This window comes from Scylla paramamosain, chromosome 37, assembly GCF_035594125.1.
Source record: "Scylla paramamosain isolate STU-SP2022 chromosome 37, ASM3559412v1, whole genome shotgun sequence".
Lineage (NCBI taxonomy): Eukaryota > Metazoa > Arthropoda > Malacostraca > Decapoda > Portunidae > Scylla > Scylla paramamosain.
In genome coordinates this window covers 12,566,583-12,578,036 of record NC_087187.1, presented here as the reverse complement: position 1 = coordinate 12,578,036, position 11,454 = coordinate 12,566,583, and positions in this window count along the sequence as shown.

The window sequence follows — 11,454 nt, the reverse complement described above, 5'->3', positions numbered from 1 at the left end:
TGATATCCAAAATACCCTCTTATGGCTTCTATCCTCCTCTATGTAACTTCATCTCAAGTTTCCTTTCTGACCGTTATGTTGCTGCTGTGGTAGACGGTTTCCTAAATCAGTGGTGTTTCTCGGGGTTCTGTCCTGTCACCCACTCTCTTCTTATTATTCATCAATGACCTTCTAAACCAAACTTCTTGTCCTATCCACTCCTACACTGATGATACCACCCTGCAATTTTCCGTCTTTTCATAGACGTCCAACACTTCATGAAGTAAACATTGCACGCAGGGAAGCCACACAATGTCTGACTTCTGGTCTTTCTAAAATTTCTGACTGGGGCAGAGCAAACTTGGTATTGTTCAATGCCTCAAAAACTCAATTCCTCCATCTGTCAACTTGATACAGCCTTACAGACAACTATCCCTTCTTCAATGACACTCAACTACCTTCTCTTCAACAATGAACATCACCGGTCTGTCCTTTACATATAGTCTGAACTGGAAACTTTACATTTTGTTTGTAGCTAGAACAGCTTCTATGAAGTTAGGTTTTCTGAGATGGCTCCGCCAGTTTCTCTCACTCTCTCAGCTGCTAACTCTGTACAAGGACCTTATCCGTCCATGTATGGAGTATATTCTTCAATTATCTTGGGGATGGGGAGGGTTGTTCCACTCATACCGCCCTTCTGACAGGGTGGAATCAAAAGTTTTCATCTCTTTTTTTTTTTTTTATGTAGGAAGGATACTGGCCAAGGGCAACAAAAATCTAATAAAAAAAAAAAAGCCCACTGAAATGCCAGTCCCATAAGAGGGTCAAAGCAGTGGTCAAAAATTGGTGGATAAGTGTCTTGAAACCTCCCTCTTGAAGGAATTCAAGTCATAGGAAGGTGGAAATACAGAAGCAGGAAGGGAGTTCCAGAGTTTACCAGAGAAAGGGATGAATGATTGAGAATACTGGTTAACTCTTGCGTTAGAGAGGTGGACAGAATAGGGGTGAGAAAAAGAAGAAAGTCTTGTGCAGCGAGGCCGCGGAAGGAGTGGAGGCATGCAGTTAGCAAGATCAGAAGAGCAGTTGGCATGAAAATAGCGGTAGAAGACAGCTAGATATGCAACTTTGCGGCGGTGAGAGAGGGGCTGAAGACAGTCAGTTAGAGGAGAGGAGTTGATGAGACGAAAAGCTTTTGATTCCACCCTGTCTAGAAGAGCAGTATGAGTGGAACCCACCCAGACATGTGAAGCATACTCCATACATGGACGGATAAGGCCCTTGTACAGAGTTAGCAGCTGGGGGGGTGAGAAAAACTGGCGGAGACGTCTCAGAACACCTAACTTCATAGAAGCTGTTTTAGCTAGAGATGAGATGTGAAGTTTCCAGTTCAGGTTATAAGTAAAGGACAGACCGAGGATGTTCAGTGTAGAAGAGGGGGACAGTTGAGTGTCATTGAAGAAGAGGGGATAGTTGTCTGGAAGGTTGTGTCGAGTTGATAGATGGAAGAATTGAGTTTTTGAGGCATTGAACAATACCAAGTTTGCTCTGCCCCAATCAGAAATTTTAGAAAGATCGGAAGTCAGGCGTCCTGTGCCTTCCCTGCGTGATATGTTTACCTCCTGAAGGGTTGGACGTCTATGAAAAGACGTGGAAAAGTGCAGGGTGGTATCATCGGCATAGGAGTGGATAGGACAAGAAGTTTGGTTTAGAAGATCATTAATGAATAATAAGAAGAGAGTGGGTGACAGGACAGAACCCTGAGGAACACCACTGTTAATAGATTTAGGAGAAGAACAGTGACCGTCTACCACAGCAGCAATAAAACGGTCAGAAAGGAAACTTGAGATGAAGTTACAGAGAAAAGCATAGAAACCGTAGGAGGGTAGTTTGGAAATCAAAGCTTTGTGCCAGACTCTATCAAAGGCTTTTGATATGTCCAAGGCAACAGCAAAAGTTTCACCAAAGTTTCTAAAAGAGGATGACCAAGACTCAGTAAGGAAAGCCAGAAGATCACCAGTAGAGCGGCCTTGACGGAACCCATACTGGCGATCAGATAGAAGGTTGTGAAATGATAGATGTTTAAGAATCTTCCTGTTGAGGATAGATTCAAAAACTTTAGATAAGCAGGAAATTAAAGCAATAGAACGGTAGTTTGAGGGATTAGAGCGGTCACCCTTTTTAGGAACAGGTTGAATGTAGGCAAACTTCCAGCAAGAAGGAAAGGTAGATGTTGACAGACAGAGCTGAAAGAGTTTGACTAGGCAAGGTGCAAGCACAGAGGCACAGTTTCGGAGAACAATAGGAGGGACCCCATCAGGTCCATAAGCCTTCCGAGGGTTTAGGCCAGCGAGGGCATGGAAAACATCATTGCGAAGAATTTTAATACATGGCATGAAGTAGTCAGAGGGTGGAGGAGAGGGAGGAACAAGCCCAGAATCGTCCAAGGTAGAGTTTTTAGCATAGGTTTGAGCAAAGAGTTCAGCTTTAGAAATAGATGTGAAAGCAGTGGTGCCATCTGGTTGAAATAGAGGAGGGAAAGAAGAAGAAGCAAAGTTACTGGAGATATTTTTGGCTAGATGCCAGAAATCACGAGGGGAGTTAGATCTTGAAAGGTTTTGACATTTTCTGTTAATGAAGGAGTTTTTGGCTAGTTGGAGAACAGACTTGGCATGGTTCCGGGCAGAAATATAAAGTGCATGAGATTCTGGTGATGGAAGGCTTACGTACCTTTTGTGGGCCACCTCTTTATCATGTATAGCACGAGAACAAGCTGTGTTAAACCAAGGTTTAGAAGGTTTAGGACGAGAAAGAGAGTGAGGAATGTACGCCTCCATGGCAGACACTATCACCTCTGTTATGCGCTCAGCACACAAAGACGGGTCTCTGACACGGAAGCAGTAGTCATTCCAAGGAAAATCAGCAAAATACCTCCTCACGTCCCCAACTAGCAGAGGCAAAACGCCAGAGGCACCTTCGCTTAGGGGGATCCTGAGGAGGGATTGGAGTGATAGGACAGGATAAAGATATGAGATTCTGATCGGAGGAGCCCAACGGAGAAGAAAGGGTGACAGCATAAGCAGAAGGATTAGAGGTCAGGAAAAGGTCAAGAATGTTGGGCGTATCTCCAAGACGGTCAGGAATACGAGTAGGGTGTTGCACCAATTGCTCTAGGTCATGGAGGATAGCAAAGTTGTAGGCTAGTTCACCAGGATGGTCAGTGAAGGGAGAGGAAAGCCAAAGCTGGTGGTGAACATTGAAGTCTCCAAGAATGGAGATCTCTGCAAAAGGGAAGAGGGTCAGAATGTGCTCCACTTTGTAAGTTAAGTAGTCAAAGAATTTCTTATAGTCAGAGGAGTTAGGAGAGAGGTACACAGCATAGATAAATTTGGTATGAGAATGACTCTGTAGTCGTAGCCAGATGGTGGAAAACTCGGAAGATTCAAGAGCGTGGGGACGAGAGCAGGTTAAGTCATTGCGCACATAAACGCAGCATCCAGGTTTGGATCGAAAATGAGGATAGAGAAAGTAGGAGGAAACAGAAAAGGGGCTACTGTCAGTTGCCTCAGACACCTGAGTTTCAGTGAGGAAAAGAAGATGAGGTTTAGAAGAGGAGAGGTGGTGTTCTACAGATTGAAAATTAGATCTTAGACCGCGAATGTTGCAGAAGTTAATGAAGAAAAAGTTGAGGGGGGTGGCAAGACACTTAGGGTCGTCGACGGAAAGGCAGTCCGACCTGGGGACATTTATGGTCCCCTCCCCAGATGGGGACTCCGAGGCTGGTGTAGGAGTCGCCATGATTTTAAAATTTTTGAGTGAAGGGTGTGTGTGTTATTAGGTGCTTGTAATTTTGTGTGGAGGAAGAGAGTTGTCTTTAGAGGGCAGGCTGTGACTGCCCCCTTGTGTTGTGAGACACAAAGGGAAACGTTCAGTGAGGTCACAGCTGGGTTTAATGATAAGTTCACAGCACCCCCTGAACAGTGCTTTAGACATCACTGGGAGTAATTATCGTTTCGGCAGGTGTCTACTGCCTCCTCTTCTCACCAACTACTCTCTTCTAACTGAATGTCTTCAGCCTCTCTCTCATCGCCGCAATGTTGCATCTTTAGCTATCTTGTACCGCTATTTTTTTGCTAACTGCTCTTCTGATCTTGCTAACTGCATGCCTCTTCTCCCGCGGCCTCGTTGCACAGGATTTTCTTCCTTCTCTCACCCCTATTCTGTCCACCTCTCTGATACAAGAATTAACCAGTATTCTCAATCATTCATCCCGTTCTCTGGTAAACTCTGGAACTCCCTGCCTGCTTCTGTATTTCCACCTTCCTACGACTTGAATTCCTTCAAGATGGAGGTTTCAAGCCACTTATCATTCATTTTTTGACTACCCCTTTGGACCCTTTTGTGGGACTGGCATCTGAGTGGGCTTTTATTTTTATTTGATATTTGTGGCCCTTGGCCAGTGTCTCTCCTACATTAAAAAAAAAAAAAATGTTTTCACCTTCTCCCATCCTCTCTCTCCTGGTAATTAAGAGTAAAATCATTAATCACTGTCCGCCTATGTACAAAACCAATCAGTATTACTAAATGAATCTACGTTTGCTTTTTCAACTTATTCTGATGTATATATCATGTGAATTTCAAGTTCATAGCTGCAATAGGTGAATTATAGTTATCCCTAAAACTGACATGATATTTCAAAATTTCGCATATAAAAAAAATGATCTCCGTTGTTATTCCTGTTACACATATATGGGCCATTGCAGCTTATGAAACAATGAGAGGCAAACAAAGTCTGCTATCGAAATTTTTGTTTGGAGTCGGTTTTGATTTAGGACAAATATTTAAAAGTCTATTTTTTTTTTTTTTCTTTTATCGAATAAAAAAAAAAATATATATATATATATATATATATGAATATATATATATATATATATATATATATATATATATATATATATATATATATATATATATATATATATATATATATATATATATATATATATATCGTACAAGAAAAAAAAAAAGACCGCAGACATTCTTCTATCCTTCTTGATTTTTAAATTGAATAAAATGGTCAATAAATAAGAGAGATATGAGCTGAACATTGGCAATTTAAGATAGAATTAGGGATTTTACAACCCCCCTAAAGTATCTTCTTTTGTTTCACTAAGTTCATTAAATTCATCTTTCTGGAAAAATAATTTGTGAGCTAAAGATGTTGTGGAGCAGCCACCTTGGTTTTAGCTTCCGTCATAAGCTGCTAAGACAGGGTAGTCTGGCGTCTGGAAAAGGATTAATCCATCTTACATTGGTTTCAGATTTCGAACGGCATTAAGTTATAGAACCGAGGTTCCATTGTATTATATATATATATATATATATATATATATATATATATATATATATATATATATATATATATATATATATATATATATATATATATATATATATATATATATATATATATATATATATATATATATATATATATATATATATATATATATATATATATATATATATATATATATATATTCTGCGTAATAAATATTTGAAAAGGAGCGTGTCGCGTGTATGTCAAATGCTACTAATGTCCAGGTTTGCGTATATGCTTGCCTGGAATTATAAGATTATCTCATAACTTGCCCTAGGCTACAGTTGTCTACATTCTTCCTAGTTTTCCACCACTTTTATAGGAGGTGTGGTCTGTCTTTTGGAAGATAGTGGATTCATTCTTGTCTGGCCAGAACTTACAATAATTTGTAGAACGTGGGTGATCCGTTACTGTGGGCGGTTTTCCAGTAAGATATACTTCGATCTGTCTGCGTACTTTGCCTTTATTGTCTCCCTCCTATAGCATGGATTATCCCTATAGCATGGATTTCCCACAAGGAAAATTAAGTTAGCATTCGTTATATTTCCTTCTCGGTCGGTGGATTAAACTGAGTGGCGACTTCACAGATTTACCAGGTGTAGACGACCAGCAGGAGTCTGGATTCGTCGTATTTATACCCTGCATTAAGTTCACATAGGAGGTGGCTTAGGGAGGATGACCCAAATTACTGGCAGTCGTGAGAGAGGCTGAACCTGGTCGTAAGAGAAACTGGCGATCTCGCCAGTATTGATGGAAGCTTCGTAGTCAGCTGGAGGAGACAGTTGTTTGTTGTTCATTTAGTTGTCCTTTGTGTGCCCATACTCAGCTTCTGCCATGGAAGGAAAAGCCGGTAGCAGGAGTGGCTCGCAGCCCGAGCCCCCTCTTTCTGTCGAAAGTGGCAGTGTAGAGTTGACACAGTTTGATGTCAGGACGCAGAGTCCCACAGATAGTGTCCAAGGACGTATTGCTAGGTTTTCCCAGACAGAAGAAATAAGATTCGAATTGGAAATGAGGAGAATGAAACTAAAGACTGAGAGGGAGAGAGAATCAAGAACGCTTGAATTGGAACCTGAGGAAAGGAGATTGAAGGCTGAGGTGGTTAGGGAAGCCAGGAGGGTTAAGGCCGATTACAAGGTGAAAATACTTGAGGCAGAGAAGGAGGCGAGGATGTATGAGAGGGAAGAGGCTTAAAAGAATAGAATGTATGAGATGGAGAAGACTCGAATAGAAGTTATTTCACCTCATGTCTTGAGGACAGGAGAATTAAAAGAGTATACAGTAAAAAGCATGAAGTTAATACCATAATTTGATAAGAAGAATGGTTTAGGAGATTTTAGAAGGCCTCGGAGTTTAAATGGCAGAGCTCTTGAAGTTAATAACAGGATTTCAGTGGAAGATCTGGAGGATTATGAGGAGTTTAAGGCTGATATCCTGAGAGCCTTCTATCTACGGAGAAATGGACTACAAGCAGGCCGCCTCTTATCATAAGTTAAAGGAGCTCATAATAATGGAGCAATTTGTAAATGTGGCCGAGAAAGAACATGTACCGCTGCTCCGGGAGAAAAGATTTAAAAGAATAAAGGAGACAGCTATGTGAGCAGATGACCACATACTGGCGCACCTCGATGTATTAGTGGGACGTCTGGAGGCGTGGTTGGTGCTAGTTTGTCAGGAAGTCCACGTTATATCAGTGGCTTTATCAATAAGTCTGGGCTAGAAATCACTGTTAGCAATAAGTCTCCACCCAGCCTTGGGTGAAGACTGGAAGCATGCAACACAGCATTTTCAAGTACAGTTCCCAGCCAATGTGTCATCACTGTAAGAATCCTGGACACTTTAAATTTAATTGCCCTAAATTAGTGACAGCCACGGCTTGCACGACCCCTCAGAAGCCATTCGCTCTGATTATGCCTCATGGCCGGGACCAGGAGAGTGAGGAGGTCCAGCCACCATTTGGTTGTGAGGGTGGAAAGGCAGGAAGCACTGCCGCCTTGTCTGTTGCTATATATATATATATATATATATATATATATATATATATATATATATATATATATATATATATATATATATATATATATATATATATATATATATATATATATATTACTAGACCTTACTGAACGTTTTCATTTGTGCTTCACAACACAAGGGAGCTGTCACTGCCGGCCCTCTGAAGACAACTCTCAAAACAAAACTACATGGACTTAATTACACAAACACCCTTCACTCAAAATTCAAAATTATCATGGCGATTCCTACACCAACTCCGGAATCCCCATATGGAAAGAGGACCACAAATGTCCCCAGGTTGCACTGCTCTTCTGGTATCGATCTTTAGTGTCTTCACACACCCGTAAACTGTTTCTTCATTAAATTCTGCAACATTCGCGGTCTAAGATCTAATTTTCAATCTGTAGGACACCACTTCTCCTCTACTAAACATCATCTTTTCCTCACTAAAACACAGGTGTCTGAGGCAACTAACAGTAGCCCCTTTTGTTCCCTCCTACTTTCTCTGTCATTATATTCACTTCAAAGCTGGATGTTGCGTCTATGAGTGCAACGACTTCACCTGCTCTCGTGCCCATGCACCACCATTAGGCTACGACTACAGACTCACTCTCAAACTAAATTTATCTGCGCTGTGTACCTCTCATCTAACTCCTCTGACTATAAGAAATTCTTTGACTTCTTAACTTCCAAAGTGCAGCACATTCTGACTCTTTTCCCTTTTGTCGAGATTTCCATTCTTGGAGACTTCGATGTGCACCACCAGCTTTGCCTTTCCTCTCCCTTCACTGACCATCCTAGCTTTCTAGCCTTTAACTTTTCTGTCCTCCACGACCTAGAGTAATTGGTGCAAAACCCTACTCGTATCGCTGACCGTCTCGGAGATACGCCAAACATTCTTGACCTTTTCCTAATCTCTAATCCTCTTGCTTATGCTGTTACCCCATTTTCTCTGTTGGGCTCCTCTGATCACAATCTCATATCTGTATTTTGTTCTATCGCTCCAATCCCTCCTCAGGATCCTCCAAAGCGGAAGTGCATCTGCCGTTTTGCCTCTGCTTGTTAGGGGGACCTGAAGAGTTATTATGCTGATTTTTTCTTGGAATGAATACTGCTTCCGTGTCAGAGACCCATTTCTGTGTGCTCAGCGCATAACAGAGGAGACAGTGTCTGGCACGGAGGCGTACATTCTTCACTCTTTCTCTCGACCTAAACCTTTCCTCTCGTGTTGTACATCAAAGAGAGGTGGCCCAGAAAAGGTACCTAAGCCTTCCATCACCTGATTCTCATGCGCTTTATATTTCTACCCGGAATCATGCCAAGTCTCTTCTCCAATAAGCCAAAAACTCTTTCATTAATAGGAAGTGTCAAAAATAACTAAATAAAAAAATAATTAATAGAAAGTGTCAGGAAAAAAATCTTCCCTAAGTTTGCTTTTTCATCTTTTTCTCATTTATTTTATCCTGATGGCACCACTGCCATCTCATCTATTTCTAAAACTGAACTCTTTACTCAAACCTTTGCTAAAAACTTTATCTTGGATGATTCAGAGCTTGTTCCTCCATTTCTCCCACCTTCTGGCTACTTAATGCTACCTATTAAAATCCTTCGCAATGATGATTTCCATGCCCTCGCTGGCCTAAACCCTCGGAAGGCATATGGACCTTATGGGGTCCCTCGTATTGTTCCCCAGAATTGTTTCTCCACGCTTGCACCTATCCTAGTCTAACTCTTTCAACTCTATGAACATCTACTGTACCTTTCCTTCTTGCTGGAAGTTTGCCTACATTTAGCCTCTTCCTAAAAAGGGTGACAGTTTTAATCCTTCAAACTACCATCCTATTGCTATAATTTCCTGCTTATCTAAAGTTTTTGAATCTATCCTGAACAGGAAGTTTCTTAAACATCTATCATTTCACAACTTTTTATCTGATCGCCAGTATAGGTTCCGTCAAGGCCGCTCTACTGGTGATTTAGCTTTCCTTACTGAGTCTTGGTCTTCCTCTTTTAGAGATTTTGATGAAACCTTTGTTGTTGCCTTAAACATATCAAAAGCTTTAGATAGAATCTGGCACAAACCTTTAATTTCAAAACTATCCTCCAACTTCATCTCAACTTTCCTTTCTGACCGTTTTATTGCTACTGTGGTAGATGGTCACTGTTCTTCTCCTAAATCTATTAATAGTTGTGTTTCTTAGGGTTCTGTCCTGTCACCTATTCTCTTCCTATTCATCAATGTTCTTCTAAACCATACTTATTGTCCTATCCACTCCTACGCTGATGATACCACCCTGCACTTTTCCACGTTTTTTTCGTCGACGTCCAACCCTTCAAGAGGTAAACATTACACGCAGGGAAGCCACAGAAAGCCTGAATTCTGATCTCCCTAAAATTTCTGATTGGGACAAAGCCTCAAAAACCCAATTCTGCCATCTATCAACTCGACACAATCTTCCAGAGATTCCACTCTTCTTCAATGACACTCAACTGTCCCCTCTTCTCCACTGAAGATCCTCGTTTTGTCCTTTACTTGTGATCTAAACTGGAAACTTCACATCTCATCCCTAGTTAAAACAGCTTCTATGAAGTTAGGAGTTCTGAGTATCCTCCGCCAGTTTTTCTCACCCCTCGGGCTTCTCACTCTGTACAGGTGCCTTATCCGTCTATGTATGGAGTATGTTTCACATGTATGGAGTGGTTCCACTCATACCGTTCTTTTAGACAGGGTAGAATCAAAAGCTTTTGTCTTATCAGTTCCTCTCCTTTAACTGACTGTATTCAGCCTTTCTCGTCACCGCATTGTTGCATCTCTAGCTATCTTTTACTGCTATTTTCATGCCAACTGCTCTCATGATCTTGTTAAATGCATGAATGTATGGAATATGTATCACATGTATGGAGTGGTTCCACTCATACCGTTCTTTTAGACAGGTTGGAATCAAAAGCTTTTTGCCTTAACTTCTCTCCTTTAACTGCCTGTCTTCAGCCTCTTTCTCGTCACCGCAGTGTCGCCTCTCTAACTATCTTCTACCGCTATTTTCATGCCAACTGCTCTCATGATCTTAAATGCATGCCTCCCCTCCTCCTGCGGCCTCACTGTACAATACTCTTCTTTCTCTCACCTCTATTCTTTCCATATTTCTCTAATGCAAGAGTTAACCAGTGTTCTTTGTCATTCAACCCTTTATCTGGTAAACTTTAGAACTCCATGCCCGCTTCTGTATTTTCACCTTCCTATAACTTGAATTCTTTCAAGAGGGAGATTTTAAGACACTTATCCTGTACTTTTTACTAACGCTTTTGATTCTACGGGACCCGGCATCTCAGAGGGCCTTTCTTTCTTTTTCTTTCTTTCTTTCTTTCTTTTTTTTTTTTTTTTACTATTTTTGTCCTCGGCCGGTACCCTTCATATGTATATATATATATATATATATATATATATATATATATATATATATATATATATATATATATATATATATATATATATATATATATATATATATGTTCTTCTAAACATACAATTAATAAGATAAAGTAATAATTAATTCAAACTTACTAATGCTGACAAGAAAATTTTTATCTTTCGGTTTATCTTTTGCATTACCAAATATTTAATCTTGAGTATGATAGTCATGATTTCAGCTTTGAAAAATTAGCTGTTATTCTGAAGAAAAAATAAATAAATAAAACCACTTCTTGGAATGACCTCATTCAAAATATTACATGTGTTGGCCACAAATCCTTTTGTGAATTTCCTGATTATAAAATATCTTTCCCTACCACAAATTCCCTGCCACAATCTCTTTTTGGTGCACTGAAGTCGTTTAGATCAGATAAGTCAGTAATAATCACTAGACCAGATTAAGGATGTGGTACAGTTATCTTAGACAAAATGAAATACGAGTATATTAATAACTACTTTTATTTATGACCTCACTAAATTTAAATGTATCGTCGAAGATGCTTCCAAATATATTACTAGGTTATAAGATAAATAAGCTCGCCTTCCGAGAAAATTTCTAAAACTGAAATAAATTTCTAATGAACTACTTTTTCCCTAGCGGTTTCTCTCTAGGTGTCCT